Below are 6,000 nucleotides of genomic sequence, written 5' to 3'. Positions count from 1 at the left end.
GACAGTCTCTTAAATAGAAAGTTATTAATAAAAAAAGTTTAAAAGCAATTGACCAATTGTTAAATGACCTTAGAATAAAACGTGCTGTTACTGTACTTGAGCTAGCACAGCACAAGTAAATATCTCTAAGAGAAAAAGCAAAGTCTTCTATGACAGAAACCAATTTGATATGGAAATGGGTCAACAGTTGCTTAAGATGTAGCACAGTTTTGATTTGATCTGCTATATTTGGACTCTGTATGAGGCGCTTCCAGTAACATCGGTATTGCTTATACATGAGACTTTTGCATAATCACTGTATGAAGCATTAGAATTCTTCAAACCGAGAATGATTTTCAAAACGACTATACATATCTATGTTAATAATGTGGATACAACAGTATTTGCTGAAGAAAAAGAACAACTGTTTTCTAAAACAATTAGGATTCATGATACATTGCTTGGCAGGCTACTGTTCAAAAGCCCACACAGTCCTTATCCAAGAGAAGCCCAAATGCATCCATGGGCACCAAGTTATGCATAACACTGAGCTCAGAATACACACTGGTCAAACAAGGAAAACTATAAAAATAATTGGACATACATTTATTTCACAAATTAAATCCTGTATTTGTAGCAAACTGGTTTTTATATTGTTGCTTTTCAAACATGACCACAGTTTGAGTTGTTCTTAAGAAAACAACCATTTTAAGATTTTTCTTTCAAGGATATTGTATGACCTTGTACTTCCACATACCTAAACTGTTAGCTTTCCAGTCCACCCTGTTATTCCTCTGCAGTTCCTAGTAATCCTTGTATCACCACAGGGATTATGCTAATTTCACTCCTGAAAACTATAAAAGATCATTTCACCAAGCTTACCACCATGTTAGGGAACCTTCCCCAGTCAGCAGTGAATTCTTCTCCTTTTTACTTGCTTGGCCTCCGCTCACATATGCTACCGGTACAATCACATTGGTTCTTCTTTGCCCTTGCGTTCTGCTGTCTGACCTTGGGAAGAAGAACACATGTATGTAATATTTTCCTTTAAGTATGTAATAATAATTAATATAAGCATTCACATCCTAAAAGCCAAGCGCAGGCATTAAAGATCAGCTATTGACTCCTACAGAATGATCATACAAAGGAATGTGACCTTGGTCATGGATGAGGTCCTGGTAGCCCTCACAGCATAGAGCCATGATTAGCTGCTGGGCACGGGCAACCTTAAAATCAAAAATTGTAGTGACCATTTTCAATCGACCTCTGTGTGCTGTTTGACACTGATAGAGGACACATTCAGATTATGTTAGCATAGGTCATAACATTAGCATCTTATCTCTGCAGAGACATAAACGAGTTATTGTAGCCACAGTAAGCCAGAAGTTTGCTGAAATCTAGGGAAGTGGGAATGCTAGGTCTTCACACAGAAAACAGAATGAGACAAAAAGGCACCAGGCTATTTGTGATTAATAACAATGACTCTAAACCCAACATGAATTATAATTACAGGGGTTACTAACCTGTACAGAGTCCACATGAATATCCATTGGATTCCACTGTCCGTTCTGCGTCTTATATACCAATAAAGGTGATATTCTGAGAACAAAAGTCTCTACAATACATATCTCTAGAAGGGTACAGCCCGTTCAGTCGAAGCATATTTTAACCTAATAATTCCTATAGCATATTGCAATTACTAGACTAACTGCTATTAGTGAAAACCGAACTACTCAATCCTATGTCTGGCTCTGTAACAGATGTCATACATAATGTTTAACAAGTAGTTTGTGTCTCTTGACACCATTTTACCACTTGTAAAATAAGAATGCTTTGAGATCGTTGAATGGTAGACATTATAGAAGTAGAAAGCATTGACTATTATTTGTTGTATTCTTATTATTATTTAATGTAACATATGGATGCAAAATTCTGGCTTGTTTGACCAGGAAGACAGCCCTATATGTTTAAAATTAAATTAGCATAGAAAAAAATTAAGCAAACAGACTATCTCAAATAGGAAATGAAATAAACAGTATGGAGCTCTTTAAATACATAACAAGTAATCAGCGAAAGGGCTGTGAACGGAACCTGAGTGGGAAGCTTGTGACCAGTGAGGCTGATACTGCTGGAAGCCTGAATGAAAGTTAAAAGGCTCCATGACTAGGCCAGACTATACAGGCAATTAGAAGTGCTGAATGTTGCCAAGGCATCAGGCCAACAAGAATTACAACTCAACAAACTGAATGAAGGAGAGTGGGGGGAGGAAAAAAAAGAAGAAAACCCGAAAGGCTTTAATTAAATATTTGAGATCTCACAAGGGGATGGGGAAAGTGCCAGGTAACTGGAAGATGGTTAACTAAATGGAGGGGGTCTGTTCGCTCATTAATGCGTGGGGGAATTTACAAGTGTAACTTCCACTACCATTAATTGGAGCTACAGTAAATGAGTAATGTCAGTGTATACTGGTGGGGAAAGGCTCTTGTTACCTAGACTGGTCTTACCTGGTAAGGGTTTGTTGAAGAGTTATGGGGTGATTTTTGGAGCTGAACGAAAAAGGTCACCAAGACGGAACCTCCTGAAATAAAAGTCTGTACTACTTTAAATGCAGGATGATCCCAGAAGAAAGCAATATTTTCATAAGAACTTTTCTTAGCAACATTTTTTCAGAATTGTGCAAACATTTACTTCTCTCTGCCCTGCACCTCAGGAATCCCAAAATAACTCTGTGGGACACACATCAGATTCAAAGTGGATAAAGTAACTTCATTTCTGCAGTTCCTTGTCAGAAGGGTCACCCGTTCGGATGATTTGATTGTGCCTGTGCCAAAATGAGACAGAGAAATGAAGCCAGCAGGTCACTCACCCGCAAAGAAAGAGTAGGAAAGAGGAGAACAGAAGTACTTGTGAAAGGACCTAACGTTGGCGAGGGTAGGGGAAGAACTGCAATGTCACTGGACCCAGTTAGAAACTCTATAGATGTAATTACTTCACATAAGCATATATACGTTTTTATGCAGTGCCAAATTCCGTGGTTTTCATATCTGTCACATGTCAAGTTTTAAATGCATGTTAGTTATAATACACCATTTTGCTATCCACTGTTCCTCCATTAAATCCAAAATTTGCTTCAAAATAAAATTTTAAGCTTCATTGTTCCTATAGCACTACAATGAAGTCAGAAATTATTTACTAATAAAGAGATTCGTATTTTTTCAGCCTCAATCAGAGAAATTTTGGAATATGTAAAATATGCTGTATTTTCAGAGCCCATGAATGCAAATCAGAAATAATAGCTTTAGTAACTCACTCAGGTACTCAGAAGTAAGGGCCAGGAAGCTTATGTCAGAGTCCCATGTTGGTTACATTATCAGTATTTCTAACTGAAAAGGAAAAACCATTGGCGTTTCAGAGCATGGCATTCAAAAAAGAGCCGAATTCAGCATCTGTTCTCCACATGACTATATATCATGGGATGGTTTAAAATAAGGAATATATTAAAAAAAAAAACAAAACACAACAAAAAAAAAGCTTATGAAGAAAAAGGCTGTAAGGCTATAAGCCTTCGCAGTCTTGAGGCCACATAAAATCTTCTTAAAACTCAAACTGCCCTCAGATGTTCAAGAATGTGGTCTCTCAAGTGAAATGTGTCTATACAAGCACATTTTAAAAGACTTTGTATTCTCAACTTCTATTGTATGCTTTACCAGAAAGATAGTTAGGTAGCTACCTCAATAAGCCCAATGTTTTTGAAACTTGTAGACCAATTTGGACTTGGACTCTTATTTCATTACAGGAATAATACAATATCCCTTAAAGAGTAAAGGAGAGCATTAGCACAATAAATTAAAATTATGACTACAACTAACAGTAAATGAGTTAAATCCATTAAAGTACTTACTGGTCTTGAAGACACAAATCAGTTCATGTCACCATCACAGGATTACCTTATAAAAAGTAGCTGCCAAGAACGATTTACTTTCTTCTCTTGCCTACCCTCATGAAAATATGGACACCTGTAAAAGAACAGATCCATATCTACAATTGCTATGAAAGAGAGTTTATTTCAAAAGTACATCCTTTATGGCCATAACAGAATCAAATACTAGACAACAATCAATTCAGCCATTATTTCTATATAGAACTTAAATGCTGACACAAAAGCCAAAGTCAGTATTACTAGCCAAATCTGCTAAATTTCTCAGGATTAAGATGGGAAAAAATGGAGAATTTTCACATTAAGGTGATGGGCTATATTGTAGCTTAATTTATAGTTTCCAGGCGTATAAGGCAAGCATAGACAGACCATATGTCTTTTCTTGGCCTTTAAATGCTCCTATTTTCCACTAGACTTGCCTTTTTCTCCATCTATTGGCAGCCATACCATTTGCTATTCAGGTGATTGGCTGTAATGAGCCAACTCCTGTTTCCGTATGAATAACCACTTTTTTCCCCAATTACTTAAGCTGCCAGCAAGTCACTGGTGTCATGTTCTTTGATGCAAATCTGACTGTCAATAGAGAACAGGACTACATAAAGAGAGAATTTATGATGATACCCTTAGCTTAATATTTTTCGTAAATGCTATTCAGTTTAGCTTCCAGGGAATATGGGGAAGGCGGCGATGGTCCACAGTAAGAGGAAACAATATCTTTAATTGGCTTTGTGCTCCACATGCCCTTGTAATCAGCTTTCCCATATGGTAGTCTGAAATAAATATATCAATCTCCATTTATGTATTTCTGTCACTTTAAAAGGTCTATTTTAGTCAATATTAAAATCTATAAAAATGTCACATTTAATTTTAAAATTTTATTTAAGAAGTTAGAACACTGAATACATAGCTTGATATTTACAGTTTTTGGAAATAAGTAGACACACAGAAAAGCATGGGGAGGAGGGGAGCTTCTGAGGCCAATGAGCACCAGTTATTAACAATACGAGAACTAAATATATCATTTTAACTCACTTTTTTGAAAGCTCATTTTTTATTAATCTTTCTTAAATGAGCTTGGATATTCTTCACTTAAAGGCAAGCAGCTTACATCTTGCAAGCCAAGGTACCTTCTTCTTGGAATCCACCATGGTAAGTGTGATCATGGGGTAAAGGGCAGATTCCTTCCTGGTGTTGGCACTCTTGATTTCAAGCACCATGTTTGACAGTAAATAGCTACAGAACAAAACTATTTTCCATCAAAAAAATTCTATATTAAAATTCTAATGCAGAACAATAAAAGCAACCCTACCCAGTAATCAAGGCCTAGTCAATTAACTACCTACCTTCAAACCTGTATCGTTTCAGGAAGCCTCCCCAGATCTCTATCAAGTAGATTTTCCAAGTGTTGCCCATTTTTTCCAGGTGATTCCAACCAAACACCATTTTAAGCCTCTGAGTAATTTCTTGAACATCTGCTTCTGCGCCATAGATACCAGCAGCCAATCTAAAGAGAAAGACATTTTCAGTACATATTAAAAACTGCTATTGGTGCTACAAAACTCAGATTCAGTTCTGCGTGTTCCCAGGTGCTCTCAGCTGGGACTTTACCTATGAACTAATTAGCTCCTGTAGGAAGATCTTTTGTAACAGCAGGTGTCCTAAACAACTACTGCTCTTTTGCTGAAAGAGTTTCTGGGTTGTTTTTTTAATCATTAAAAACAAAATAATAAATTATTGTTTACATAAGCTTGACAGTGCTTTTCACAGAGCTGAGACAAAATAAGAGACCAGCAAAGGGAAGACAGGTGAAAAGCAAAATTATTTCTTTAACAGTCTGCTAAGAATTTTATCATCTTTGATTGTGCTGATTTACAAACAGGAAAGGTCCTGTCTAATCTCTGTAAGGGAAGAGAAAGAGAAAATAGCTGCTAAACCTGAAATTCATTAGTGAAATGCGTTTAATATCTAAATGAAACAAAACAGTAATGTTCAATGCAGTGTGCTTAATTAACTTGCAAAAATATAAATTTTTTTAACTTTAAAGTTGCTGTTTAATGACAACCTGTTTTTGTTATTATTACTGG

This window comes from Calonectris borealis, chromosome 6 (genome assembly GCF_964195595.1).
Source record: "Calonectris borealis chromosome 6, bCalBor7.hap1.2, whole genome shotgun sequence".
Taxonomy (NCBI): Eukaryota; Metazoa; Chordata; class Aves; order Procellariiformes; family Procellariidae; genus Calonectris; species Calonectris borealis.
This window is presented reverse-complemented; position numbering follows the sequence as displayed.